Genomic DNA, 14,842 nt, shown 5'->3' with positions numbered 1-14,842 from the left:
TTCAATGATGCCATTTAGACAGTTCCCAGCAAAAGATAAAAATTGGCATTTCTCAAGAAGTTTTGGAAATCACAATCAGTTAATGAATATCTCAGCTCACACCGTTTAAAGTTCAGTAAGGAATGTGTTTGCTCATAAATGTGCTAACTGTCAAAAGGAGAAGTTAGCTTCAGGAGAATATTGCATCAAGTTCACATATTTTAACTTGCCCAGCACTGGGAATAACTCCAGCAATGTAGATTCTTGATGGATGTACATTGACCTGTATGGTTTCATGTAAACCCAAGGATATTTAACTCTGTGCTTTGTGCACCTCCTGCCTTCAGGAAGCTATTTCTGCGAGTCTTGAGTGGTGGTAACTACAAGGAGGGTTCTGTGGGAGCAATCCTACAGAATTTATTGGGAATCTTTATGCCCAAGACTCCCTGGAAAAGACCCTGATGTTGGGAAAGATGGAGGGCACAAGGAGAAGGGGACAGAGGACGAGATGGTGGGACAGTGTTCTCGAAGCTACCAGCATGAGTTTGACCAAACTGCGGGAGGCAGTGGAAGACAGGAGTGCCTGGCGTGCTCTGGTCCATGGGGTCACGAAGAGTCAGACACAACTAAATGACTAAACAACAACATGCCCTTCTCAAAATTCTAGAGCCAAGAAACCCCACTATGGAACTTGGCACATTCCTCTTCTCCCCTATAACTGCTTTCTGCTCTGTAAGAGCTGCCAGAGTCTGACCTTGGCATGTGATAGCTTATACTTCTATTGCTTTTCCATATTTTTTTCCCCATGCAATAAATGCACCATGGTTACTCACTTGTTGCACACGACCCGGATGTCTTCCTACCAAGTGGCACGTGTGATGAGGGCACACTGTGTTTTCCGAACACTCAAAGATCATATTGTTGGATGCCACTCCAACCCCTGAGCGGTGCAAGATTCCAGGGGTTCCAGGAGCTTACACCGGGTTTGTGTTTCCTTTTGGGAATGAGGCACAGCAGACACTGTGGTGTCTTTAGGACATATGGCTTATTTACACACGCATATATAACCTGAGTCTACAATGCAGGTGGCGCTGTCGTCTAAACCACAGAGCCTAGGACTTGCCGATCAGAAGGTTGGGGGTTTGAATCCCCACGACGGGGTGAGCTCCCGTTGCTCGGTCCCAGCTCCTGCCAACCTAGCAGTTCAAAAGCATGTCAAAGTGCAAGTAGATAAATAGGTACCACTCTGGCGGGAAGGTAAACGGCGTTTCCGTGCACTGCTTTGGTTCGCCAGAAGCTGTTGCGGACAAACGCCTGCTCCCTCAGCCTATAGAGCGAGATGGGCGCCGCAACCCCAGAGTCGTCCGCGACTGGACCTAACGGTCAGGGGTACATTTACCTTTACACTGGTGGGGTTCACAGCCTTAACATCCCCAAATGGTCTTGTTTCTCCCATAGCTGCAGCCTTGGATTCAAGCAGAAATCAGCTATGGCACTCTCTCTCTCTCTCTCTCTCGCTCTGTCTCTCTCTCAGGCTTTATCCTTCTAACCATCTCCGAGCTGGAGGAGGCCCACCCATTTGCCATCTGGCACAGAGCGCCCTTTCATTTGCTCTCTTAATGGCCCATCACCTTTTCTTTTTTCTCTTAATGGCCCGTCGCCCAGGCGATTCCCTCATCAGAAAGATAGTCTGTCTTGATGAGCTTATTTTAACACTTGCTAGGATTATAGGAGTCTGGCACCCACAAACCCATCACAATATATATCTGCACCCTACCAGCAAACCCGTTAGCACTGCAAGTGTTCTGTGGTATGTGGCTGTATGAGATTCGTGAGTCCCTGTTGGACAGTGCTTGTGACATCACGCATGATGAGATTCCAGCTCTTGAATGCAGAGGACGGGGGCAGGGAGGATGCTATTGTGATTGGATGCTGATTGTGACGTTCCTGTAAGTATCTCGTTGGCTACTGTGAGAAGAAGATGCTGAACAAGATGGGGCATTGGCCCAATATAGCAGGCTTTTCTTCTGAGATGGGGAAGTTCAGGATACTCTTATAGGATCCCTGCTACAACCCTCTTGCTTTTCGTATCTGTATGTCTTTGTCTCTGCTTACCTTCCTATCTTCACGGAGCCTAGGACTTGCTGATCAGAAGGTCGGCGGTTCGAATCCCTGCGACGGGGTGAACTCCCGTTGCTCGGTCCCTGATCCTGTCAACCTAGCAGTTCGAAAGCACGTCAAAGTACAAGTAGATAAATAGGTACCGCTCCGGTGGGAAGGTAAACGGCGTTTCCGTGTGCTGCTCTGGTTTTGCCAGAAGTGGCTTAAACATGCTGGCCACATGAGCTGGAAGCTGTACACTGGCTCCCTCGGACAATAAAGCGAGATGAGCACCGCAACCCCAGAGTCGGTCACTACTGGACCTAATGGTCAGGGGTCCCTTTACCTTTTTACCTTCATATATACAGTGGTACCTCGGGTTAAGAACTTAATTCGTTCTGGAGGTCTACTTTTAACCTGAAACTATTCTTAACCTGAGGTACCACTTTAGCTAATGGGGCCTTCTGCTGCCGCCACACAATTTCTGTTCTCATCCTGAAGCAAAGTTCTTAACCCAAGGTACTATTTCTGGGTTAGCGGAGTCTGTAACCTGAAGCGTCTGTAAATGCCAGCAGATGAAAGCATGGGTTAAGGATCTGTGAGTGTGTGATGTTATGGTATCTTATGTTTGGATGCAGGCAACCCAGTTCCGAATCCTGGTATAACCAGTGCTTTTTTTCTGGGGGTACGCAGGAGTACGCATACCCCTAAACATTATGTGAATCTAACGGGAGAGGAAACTAAAAATCTAAAACAAATTAGTTTCTTCTCTAGTATGGTGAATCATCAGTTCTGCTGCTACCCCCAATGGCAGCCTTATTTCCTGTCACAATGTTTCCTGAGTCTCAGATGGAAGCGAGCATTTAATGTGTGAAGTAGGAGTTGGAATTTAGCACGGTGATTGGTCAGTTTTGTTGTATTTAGTGTATTTATTTCCCCCAACGTGAACTATAAAATGGTGATTTTCGTGAGTCAAAATCAGAGTACCCCTAAACATTTTTTTTTAATAGAGAAAAAGCACTGGGTATAACTAGGAAAACCACTGGGTAGACTCAGCTTAGTAGACAGTGAGTGGCCTAAGTTGCCTCACAGGATTTATTTACTTTATGATTAATAGGAAAAATTGCTGCAAGGATTTTAAAAAGAAAAGAAAAAAGAAAACGGCAAACTGGTAGCACAGGATATCATACGAATAAATTGCAGAACGTGAATAGTCAAGGTAGCTATGCTGAAAAATTAAGAAAAATTCCAAGGTCAATATTAGGGCGAGACCTTTATTTGGCCAACCAAAATGTCACAAAATGGTGTGCAAGCTTTCCATTTCCCCAGTACTCTTCATCAGGCTAGATGGTAAACAGAGCAGGGTGGTGTGGAAGAGAAAGGTTGGCTGTATCTGGTCATAGTCTTAAGACAGAATAAAGAATGTGCTTCTCCTTAATCAAACCAGTTACAACAACAACAACAAAACTTTATTAGCAAAGCCAACAGGCCACAGCTGTACAAGAGTTAAAAATAAAAATAGAGATAAAAGGAGGAAAAGAACAGGCAAAAGATGGTCCGTCGGATGAACAAGTCTGTCACTCAGATGGTGGCCCTCAATTTCGCAGCTCTCTCGATGTACCTCGCGACCTTCTCTGTTATCTGACTTTCCGTATCAGATAATAGAAAATACAGTGTAATGTCTGATGAACGGCCGGGGTTGGAGAGAATGAGTGGAGTAATAATCTCATTCCTTAGGTCTTTGTAGAGGGGGCAAGAAAGAAGGACGTGAGACACTGTTTCCGTGTTACCATCTCCACATGGGCAGAGTCGTTTTTCAAATGGAGTCTTTTGGTAACGACCTTCGAGTACAGCAGAGGGAAGAACATCCCATCTAGCCAATGTAAAGGCACGTCTGTATTTCGGGATGGTTAGTTTAGACAAGTATGAAGCTGGAGAGTCAAAATGAGAAGGGGGAAAGTAGGTATACCATGGGCACAGTTTCTTTAAGATGGTCAGGTTGTTTTGTCGTTCGATGTCTTTCAGGCGCTGGCCTATTAGACTCTTTGCTTTGATGAGGCCCATTGATAATAGGGACTGTGAGTGCAGACCGCATGTAAGGAGTTTTTGATGCACGGTTTTGAACCACTTGCTTTTGTGAGAGTCTTGCATTACTAAAGGCAGTAGACCAGGTGGATTCAGATTAAGACGAAGCCAATAGTTGAATGTTCTCTGCCAAGTCCGAGTTTCCACAGATGGAAGGCAGGCCTCGAGTCTTAATGCTGCGTTGGGAACACAGGGGGGGACACCGAGAATCTGCCTTAGAAATTTAGACTGGACAGACTCAAGACTGGAGCAGTGGTTCCCCGTCCAGATTTGGGCCCCATACAGTAACTGCGCCAGAGGTTTTGCTTGATAAACTTCAAGGGCTGCTGGGATGTATCTGCCCCCCTTCGTGTAGAAGAAGCGGGACAGCATCTTGATACTTTGAGCTGCTTTTTCTTTGGCACATTTTTGATGGACATCCCAGGACCCAGTCGACTGGAAAACGATACCCAGATATTTGAAGGCTTTGACTTGTTCAATTGTCTGGTTATCCATCCTCCAGCTATACTGTCTGTGTTTCCTTGCAAAAACCATAGTTTTGGTTTTCTGATAGTTTATTGCAAGTTGCTCTCTCCTACAGTATGCTGAGAATTCACCTATGAGCCTATTTAAGCCTATTCTTGTTCGGGATAGGAGTATCGCATCGTCAGCGTACAAAAGCACTGATATTGCTTTGTCAGCCAGTTACAGAATTGTAGAGTTGGAAGGATCATCTAGTCCAACCCCCCTGCAATGCAGAAATCTCAACAAATGGTGCCCCATCCAATTTGGAACCACGGCGGAGCCTGCTTAGCTTTGCAAATGTGCTAGCAATTTTATCACTGTACCACTCGTCCTGAAAACCCCCCTTTCTCATTTTTAAAGGAACTTTGGGGAGCTTTTTTTCACCTACCACTCCTCCTTTCTCCCTCCTGAAGACCCAGCCAGCAACTCCTCTTGGATGTAGAGTCCATGGAGGTTTACTCAGAAGTGGGGCCTACTCATAACTGTATGTAGGTCTCCAGTCCCAGTCACATTCAGAAAAAAAGAAGAAGAGTTTGGATTTGATATCCCGCTTTATCACTACCCGAAGGAGTCTCAAAGCGGCTAACATTCTCCTTTCTCTTCCTCCCTCACAACAAACTCTGTGAGGTGAGTGGGGCTGAGAGACTTCAAAAAAGTGTGACTGGCCCAAGGTCACCCAGCAGCTGCATGTGGAGGAGCAGGGAATCGAACCTGGTTCACCAGATTACGAGTCTACCGCTCTTAACCACTACACCACACTGGCTCTCCATTCCGGCTCTTCACATCATAGCAGGAATGTGAGATTTAGGAAATCATGTTTGATTTCCAGATAATAATAGTCATGGGCTTCATATTTCTGGATAGTCAGTTGGTTAGAACCTAGTGCTGATAACACCAAAGTTGTAGGTTTGATCCCCATATGGGACAGCTGCATATTCCTGTATTGCAGAGGGTCGGACGATATGATCCTTAGATTCCCTTCTAACTCTACAATTCAATGATTCTTTGATTTCTGATGTACAGTGGTACCTCGGGGTAAGAACTTAATTGGTTCTGGAGGTCCGTTCTTAACCCGAAACTGTTCTTAACCTGAGGTACCACTTTAGCTAATGGGGCCTTCCGCTGCCGCCACACAATTTCTGTTCTCATCCTGAAGCAAAGTTCTTAACCCGAGGTACTATTTCTGGGTTAGCGGAGTCTATAACCTGAAGCGCCTGTAACCTGAAGCGTCTGTAACCTGAGGTACCACTGTACTGCACTGTTATTTGCAAGCTTTCAGCAGACAGATGTATGGGCCTTGAATGCCATTTATCAGTTAATCCCCCAAATCTACAGTATTGTTTAGCTGCATAATTTTTGTTGTTATTTGTAAAGCTGCTAGTATAATTTTGGTAACTCTCAGGAGGCCTTGTTAGACTTATCAAAAAACAAACAAACAGACAAACAAACAAACAAACAAACAAACGCAACAACTATACAAGTGATGAGGAGGGACCCCCCCAAAAAATGCATCAGCAAAGACAAAACAGAACAGGATTCTGATTTGCATTAATTTTTCAGTATGCTAATTTATATGTAATGCTGCAGATTTACACATCTTTACTAGAATTTTCTTACCAAACTGCGGGAGGCAGTGGAAGACAGGAGTGCCTGGCGTGCTCTGGTCCGTGGGGTCACGAAGAGTCGGACACAACTAAATGACTAAACAACAACAACAACTAGAATTTAAGTAGAAATTATTATTATTATTGCTATTTCTTGAATCTATACACCGCCGTATACCAGGGTGTCTCAGAGCGGCTTACAGAGTAAAATCAAGATATAAAACCACAAAATACATAATCAGAAGTCTGTATATGATGTTTGTTTGTTAATGTGAGGTGTGATATGCCTAATAAAGGATTTTGAATTTAAATAATAATAATAATAATAAAATAATAATAATAATAATAATAATAATAATAATAATAATAATTTATTATTTATACCCCGCCCATCTGGCTGAGTTTCCCCAGCCACTCTGGGCGGCTCCCAATCAGTGTTAAAAACAGTACAGCGTTACATATTAAAAACTTCCCTGAACAGGGCTGCCTTAAGATGTCTTCTGAATGTCAAGTAATTATTTATCTCTTTGACATCTGATGGGAGGGCGTTCCACAGGGCGGGCGCCACTACCGAGAAGGCCCTCTGTCTGGTTCCCTGTAGCCTCACTTCTTGCAATGAGGGAACCGCAAGAAGGCCCTCGGCGCTGGATCTCAGTGTCCGGGCTGAACGATGGGGGTGGAGACGCTCCTTCAGGTATACAGGACCGGGGCCGTTTAGGGCTTTAAAGGTCAGCACCAACACTTTGAATAACAACAACAACCCAGTAGCCCCCACCCCCCAAAAAAAACACATTTTAAAAGGACACAGGATATAAATCAGATCAACCAAAGGCCTGGTTAAAGGGGATGTTTTTGCCTAAAGGTGTATAATGAAGGCGCCAGGTGAACTTCCCTGGGGAGAGCATTCCACAGACGGGGAGCCACTGCCGAGAAGGCCCCGTTCTCGTGTTGCCACCCTCCGGACTTCTCGAGGAGGGCCTCAGAAGGGTCCAGGTAGGGTCATACAGAAAGAGGCAGTCCTTGAGGTATTGTGGTCCTGAGCCGTTTAAGGTTTTATAGGTCAAAACCATGCAATACATTTCACCATAGTGCAGAAGACTGACCGGGTGACCCATATATTCCTGCTCGGTCTGTTGTCCAGCTACTGCGAACTCTCTCCCAGCCTTTCCTGGAGATGCTAGCAAAGATTCTGAACCTGCGACCTTCTGCTTAAAAGGCCTAGGCTATGGCGCTGTGGGTTAAACCACAGAGCCTAGGACTTGCCGATCAGAAGGTTGGCAGTTCGAATCCCCGCGACGGGGTGAGCTCCCGTTGCTCGGTCCCTGCTCCTGCCAACCTAGCAGCTCAAAAGCACGTCAAAGTGCAAGTAGATAAATAGGTACCACTCAGGCGGGAAGGTAAATGGCGTTTCCATGCGCTGCTCTGGTTCGCCAGAAGCGGGTTAGTCATGCTGGCCACATGTCCCGGAAGCTGTACACCAGCTCCCTTGGCCAATAAAGCGAGATGAGGGCCGCAACCCCAGCGTCGGTCACGACTGGACCTAATGGTCAGGGGTCCCCTTTACCCTTTACCTATGGTCCCCCTAAGTACTGCTAACTGTTGACGGACAACTTCACGGCACCTGCTCTCCCTTCGAACAGAGGACTATCTTCCATAAAGAAGGATACATGGCCACTCCGCAGCTGTTGCTTCAGTATCTGAGCAAATGATTTTCTTTTTTTAAAGGGGGTGTGTCCTTGCATTTTTCAGCTGGTGATTTGTACATGGTTAAGGGTTGGCAAAGAACAACGAGAGCTTGGAGTGATTCTGCAGGAAAGAAGAACCTCTGTGGGTGGCTGTGTAGACTCTCTTGTAGGGGAGCATCCCATTACCTCCTTTCAGAGGAGGGGTCTAGGCTGGGCATGCTGCAGAAATGAATAAACAGTGCGACTTCTCCAATCCAGTTTATTCTTATGTGCTTTCCAGATTTTTTATTTTTTTTAGAGAGAGAAATATTAGCGCCGTAATAAATAGGCACTTTGTATATTGGGGAGAATTTCATGTGGAATTTTGGAGTGGACTTGGAGCTCTTAACATTAGACTATTCACATTCTGTCTGGCCAATGTGAAGCTACACAATTAACTCTTTGCGGCGCTCAGAAATACACAGGGCTTGCAGGCTCTCTCCCCAGTGTCTCTCAGAAGCATGCATGTGCCAGTAAGCATGTAATCCTGAAATGACCTTGGGAAACTATCGCGGGGATTTAATCCTCTCCAGTAAACAAGAGGGATTTCTGTTTATTTGGAGGGTTTATTACTGTTTTAAAAAATAAAAATAAAAAGGCAATCTTTCCCTTCCTTCGTATCAGCTTTATCCTTGCTCTTGTCCACAGAACATTGCTTCCTTGATCCCCACCTAACATTATTTAAGGTTCCTTGAGCTTCCTTCAATCTCTTTCCTGCAAATGAGGTCTCGGATTAATTTCGAGGAATTGCAAAGCTGATCAGGTGTTCTTCATTACAGTAGTGCCTCGGGTTAAGTACTTAATTTGTTCCAGAGGTCCGTTCTTAACCTGAAACTGTTCTTAACCTGAAGCACCACTTTAGCTAATGGGGCCTCCAGCTGCTGCCGCGTCGCCACTACATGATTTCTGTTCTCATCCTGAAGCAAAATTCTTAACCCGAGGTACTATTTCTGGGTTAGCGGAGTCTGTAACCTGAAGCGTATGTAACCTGAAGCGCATGTAACCCGAGGTACCACTGTAGTATGAATTTACACTGCTAGAGCTGATTTATAGATGCAGAGATGCTTGTTGTACAGTCATACCTCATGTTACGTTTGCTTCATGTTATGTTCTTTCAGGTTATGTCCCGTGGCGACCCGGAAGTACCAGAAAGGGTTCCTTCTGGGTTTTGCTGCTTGTGCATGCGCAGAAGCGCTAAATCGTGCTTCGCGCATGCACACAAGCGCCAAATTGCGCCGTGCACCTGTGCAGATATGGCGCTTCAGGTTGCGCTCTTTTCATGTTGCAAACGGGATCCGTTCCGGAGGTACCACTGTTGAAATATACTCGGTGTTGAGTGTGGATTTCATGCTCTTTATTCAGCTCATAGTAGCGAGGAATGAAAGTTTCCCTAAAATATCTGCTTTATATACATTATTTACACAGTGGGCCGCACGTGATTGGCTGATTCCGGGATTCTCCTGTAGGCCAATCAGGTTGCGGATTCACTTCCACCTGGAGCTGGATTGGGTGGCTCCTGCGGACCAATCATACTGCTGCATTGTTCTAGGACCAATCAGACTGCTGCATTTTGGATCCTATTCAACTCAGTACATAACAACTGTATTTGTAACTTGAGGGGGATTTTTTTCTGTCTTTAAGTTATGGTCCCTTGCAAGAAGCAGCAGTTGATGTGAGCTCTTTTTCTTTCTTTATTATAGGGAGCCACTAGTGCCTTTCCTTGTCTCCAAGCCACCCCAAGGCACCCTGTGCTGCCTTTCCAGTGCTGCCTCCCCATCCCTATTCCATACCTTCCAACTGTACCTATTTAGCAGGTACAGTACTTGTTTTTTCATTCTGGGTACCAGTTAATGGATGGGCTGAATTTGCACCTCAATAGAGTCAAACCCACTTACAGCTCCTTTGTATAACATGGATAGATCAGATATATATATATCCCCCCTTTTAAAGTTATCAATTCCATGTTCCTCGGGTGGAGAAGGTGTTAATCCAGATGTCAAGATTTATTGGCTTTCAAAATAAGGAAAAATCTTATTTTAGTTTGGCTAAGATCAAGGGTAATCCAATTAAGCACTGCCTGTAAATGACAAAACAATGGCTTTTTCTAGAGGGAAGCACTTCAGACTGTGTTTCCTTTAAAGTTTTGCAGCCTCCTCAGCTTTCAGGATGGCTTCTCTCAGGCAAATTTCTCTGGTTTAGTGAGGCTTATTGTGGCCATTTATTGAGTCTCATTCCTGGGCCAGTGTTGTCCTTTTCACTTGTAAATTGGTTTACTCTTTCCTGCACAATAAGGTGCTGAGGGGCAGCTGAATTTTGTTGGCAAAAGTCGTATAAGCAAACACGCCCATCGCAAAGAGGCTCCATTGCTCCAGGTCACCCCATCTGGTAGTTTTCTGATTTACAAACTTTTTTTTCCTGGATCCTGACACCTTCGCATCAAACCTGCCAAGTTTTGAAATTCTGAAACTGATAGTATTCAGGATCTAAATTTGTTCAATAAATGCAAAAAAACCCAAATAAATAAATGCATTTCTAGATGGTAAGGGAATGTTTCAAAAACTGTTTAGTTGGGACAGAGAGGAACCATTAGGCTTCACTGGGTTTGCTTGTTCACCGTGCGTGTCCCACAACTTTATCAAAGTAGTATAGAAATAATACTAATACTAATAATGATAATTATTATTATACTTTTTTATTTCTACACCTGCCCACCTGGCTGGGTTTCCCCAGCCACTCTGGGCGGCTTCCAACAAAAGATTAAAAATACATTAAAACATCAGTCATTAAAAACTTCTCTAAACAGGGCTGCCTTCAGATGTCTTTTAAATGCCATATAGTTGTTTATTTCCTTGACATCTGGTGGGAGGGCGTTCCACAGGGCAGGTGCCACTACTGAGAAGGCCCTCTGCCTGGTTCCCTGTAGCTTCACTTCTCGCAGGGAGGGAACCGCCTGAAGGCCCTCGGCACTGGACCTCAGTGTCCGGGTTGAATGATGGTGGTGGAGACACTCCTTCAGGTATACTGGGTCAGCACCAACACTTGGAATTGTTCTTGGAAACATAGTGGGAGCCAATGTAGGTCTTTCAAGACCGGTGTTATGTGGTCTCGGCATGCTTTTGCTCCACTAAAGTAACAATGGCATCAGTTGTCTATTTCACCCTGTTTCTTTGCAAGCCACCTTGATAACTTCCATTGTTAGGTGGGGGATATATACGCCAAAACAAATGAAATGAACAAATTGGTGTGTGAGGCTACTGCAGAGGCTATTCCATCAGAATGTGATCTGATCAAAGGATGAAAATTAGGTTAGCTATTGGCCAAGGCCCTCGGCGCTGGACCTCAGTGTCCGAGCCGAACGATGGGAGTGGAGACGCTCCTTCAGGTGTACTGGGCCGAGGCCGTTTAGGGCTTTCAAGGTCAGCACCAACACTTTCAATTGTGCTCGGAAACAAGTGAATGACAAATTTCGGAAGATTATAGAACCACTGTGCACTGCCTCCTTTGTATCCCCTCCAACATAAAACCCTATCGTTTCCTGGACCCTCTCAGGTTTGCTGCATCCCATGGAAGGAATAAATTACAGCAGTAGATGAAGGGTAGACAATATGTTGCCCTATATATTCTAAAAAGAATATACCAAGAGCTCAGGCCACAAGTTTCAATATAAGGAATAATTCCTACTCGAGAGTTGAAAAGAAAAACGTGTATATTCTGCTAAGAATAACAGTTTGAAGCTAATAGTAAATTTAAACACAACGTGTAAGTACGATAGTTTTAAGGTAAAACGTTTAAGTACAGAAATAATGTAGTTTCAAATATGCAGTGATATAGTATAAAGGTACATAAAATACCAGTACACAACAATTATTTTGTACAAGTCTCAATGGCAGTCAAAAGGAGTCCATATTATATAGAATCAGAATAAAGAATAAAGAATCAGAATAAAGACTTGACTGCCATTGAGACTTGTACAAAATAATTGTTGTGTGCCCCGCTCACCTCACAGAGTGTTTGTTGTGGGGGAGGAAGGGAAAGGAGAATGTTAGCCGCTTTGAGACTCCTTCGGATAGTGATAAAGTGGGATATCAAATCCAAACTCTTCTTCTTCCATTTGCCACGTTGGCTGGCGCTGATAGCAGCTGAAGTCCAACAACATCTGAAGGGCATCAGTGGTGTCCAAACTTTTTTCAAAGAGGGCCAGATTTGATGAAGTGAAGGGCCATGAGGGCCAACCAAAGGGCCAAAGCTGTTAACCTTTTTTTAAGGATTGAAGTTGTTGAGGTTTTGTTTAGGATTTTACCACAGGAAATAAACTGCCACAGGGGCCCAAAATGGACTTTGGACGGCTGAAATGACTGGCAGAATCCGTGACCAGGGAGAAGATTTGATTGAACAGGACTGGAAAAAGTTTAAGGACTATTTACAGAAATATTGTAAAATTTTGGAGTGTTAATATGATGTGGGAAGTGAAGGTGACAGGGTTTGTGTGACTTGGTTAAAGGTGAATTAAAAGAAGAATGTTAAAAAGGATAAGGGGTTATGAACAGAACATTATTATGTCATAGTATATGAGAGGAGATATGGATTAAAATATTGGAAAATCGGGACATAATAATTAGAAGAATGTAAAATTAAGTATGGCTAAAATAAGGTTTTGAATTTGCTGAATTGGATTGGAAGAAAGAGGAACACAAAAAAGGGGGATGTGAGGAGGTCAAGACAGAGGGGTATGGAACTCTAGAAATTTAAGAAAAAGGGTTTTCCATTTTTCTTTTTTTTCTTTTTTTTGATTTTTCTTTTTTGGTTATGTATTTTTGTTTTTCTGTTGTATTTGTTTTATATGAACCTTATGTATGGAAATGATACATTTTGAAATGATGAATCTTTTGTTTTTCAAAATTTCAATAAATATTTATTTAAAAAACAAAAACAAAATGGACTTTGGACATGCCTGGCATAGATCATAGTGGGACCTTCACCCCATAACCTTGATTGGTGTCTGCAGTATAAAAATGCTTACTTATTGGGAAAATGTCACAAGGTTTCTGTCAAGACAGTTCTCCAGCTGGCATCTGCAACCAGAGGTAGAAAGATAAACATCATTCTTACCATGTAAACAGGTGGCGACAGTGCTGTGGCCGTATATTCAAAAGCATATTCCTAGCCAAGCGAAAGCATTTGAGGGTGGAATGAAGGGCCTAGGCAGAGCTCTGAGGGCAAGACTTGGAGGTATTTGTACTCTGGGCCTGAGGTTCCCCAGACCTGAAAAGGAAAGAGCCAGTGTCGATAATTTTTGTCCTTCCAATTCTGTCAAGAATCTGATGGTCTCAAATTTCTGGATACAATTACTACTTTGAAACAAAAATGGTTTCCAGAATCAATTGTTTGGAATCCAAAGATCCTCTACACGAAGTGAAAGGCTTGCTAAACTCCGTCTCCTGTCGGAAACCCTGCAAGCCTCCGAAAAACGGCTTGTGGGAATCACTTGACCTTCTGAAGGCCGTCGTTCTCAGGGGCTGCAAACAGAGCTGCAAAGCAACACTCCCTTTTGCTCAGTTGACTGGTTCTTTGGACCTGTCCATAATATGGCCACCCCGGTTGCTCCAAACATTCAGCATAATTTGGCGAAACTACCTCAAAATAAAAATGTGGGTTGCAGGAAGGTGGGAGCATTGAGTTTTACACAGCATTGCAGTCCTGTCATGGTTGATTTGGCGTTCCATTGCTGAGTTAATTTATTATCCTGGATCAAGGGGATATTTGTAGGGAGCCACTTAAAAGAGTAACCATGGATTTGATCCCTTTTAAATTCCCATTGCCACTAAGGGTGCTTCCAGAATGTCCCTGTTTTTGGGTGGGATTTAATTTGGGTGGGACACGGGTGGTGCTGTGGGTTAAACCACAGAGCCTAAGGCTTGCCGATCAGAAGGTCAGCAGTTTGAATCCCCACGATGGGGTGAGCTCCCGTTGCTTGGTCCCTGCTCCTGCCAACCTAGCAGTTCGAAAGCACATCAAAGTGCAAGTAGATAAATAGGTACCACTCCGGCGGGAAGGTAAACGGCATTTCTGTGCACTGCTCTGGTTCGCCAGAAGCGGCTTAGTCATGCTGGCCATATGACCCGGAAGCTGTACGCCGGCTCCCTCGGCCAATAAAGCGAGATGAGCGCCACAACCCCAGAGTTGGCCACAACTGGACCTAATGGTCAGGGGTCCTTTTACCTTTACCTTTAAGCATGATTCAGTCCAGTGTATCTTAGCGGTCCCATGGTTTTAAGAGAAAGCATTTTTTTTTAAAAAAGTTTGTAAACTAAAAAGAAGAGAGAGAAAACTGAAGACAATATGCTGTCACTGACATCTAGGGACATGAGGGCTTTCCTTCTAATATCCAGAAAATTATTATTAATGGCTGGGGAACAGAAGATTTAATAAATTCCTAGTGTTACTTAAGTTTTTGGCATTTCAAAATATACTCTTGGTCCAATGTGATAAAGTTCAGCGAGTGCTGGAATGACATCACTCTTTTGAGCGTTGTTCAGTTCTTACTGAGATCTATCACCTTCTCTGTACTCCAGAGTGCCCCTTCTGCTTCTGTCCCATCTCATATTTCCGAATTCTGGCAGCTGGAGGGAAGTTTGACCCAATCGTCAACCTTTCCTTCCTGTTCAATTTCAGCTTCATCCCCTAAGTGCTTTTTACTTAGGCTGCATTAACAAAGACTTTTCAAGGGAACATCATTGAATTTCACTTATCCAAAAGCACTCCAATCAATTATGTAGCAGGAGAGACTCAAATTAGATTCCAAATTGGCTCCGAATAGATTCAGAAAGCCATCAACAGCGATGAGAG

At 44.1% G+C, this 14,842-nt stretch overlaps 1 protein-coding gene across 2 annotated transcripts in view; it reads left to right on the top strand.

Annotated features, from left to right (window-relative positions):
• FGF18 (fibroblast growth factor 18) overlaps window positions 1–14,842 on the top strand; it is a 151,642-nt gene that overhangs the window by 48,912 nt on the left and 87,888 nt on the right. Inside the window, exon 3 of one of the 2 annotated variants that reach the window (XM_053380682.1) lies at window positions 9,697–9,810. The exons of the other annotated variant lie outside the window; for it this stretch is intronic. The gene's annotated coding sequence lies outside the window, so the exon portion shown is untranslated. The remainder of the gene's footprint in view (window positions 1–9,696; window positions 9,811–14,842) is intronic. 2 annotated transcript variants of the gene reach the window in all.

This window comes from Podarcis raffonei, chromosome 3 (assembly GCF_027172205.1).
Source record: "Podarcis raffonei isolate rPodRaf1 chromosome 3, rPodRaf1.pri, whole genome shotgun sequence".
NCBI lineage: Eukaryota > Metazoa > Chordata > Lepidosauria > Squamata > Lacertidae > Podarcis > Podarcis raffonei.
Note: the sequence above shows the minus strand (reverse complement) of the source record. Positions and strands in the feature narration are given on the sequence as shown.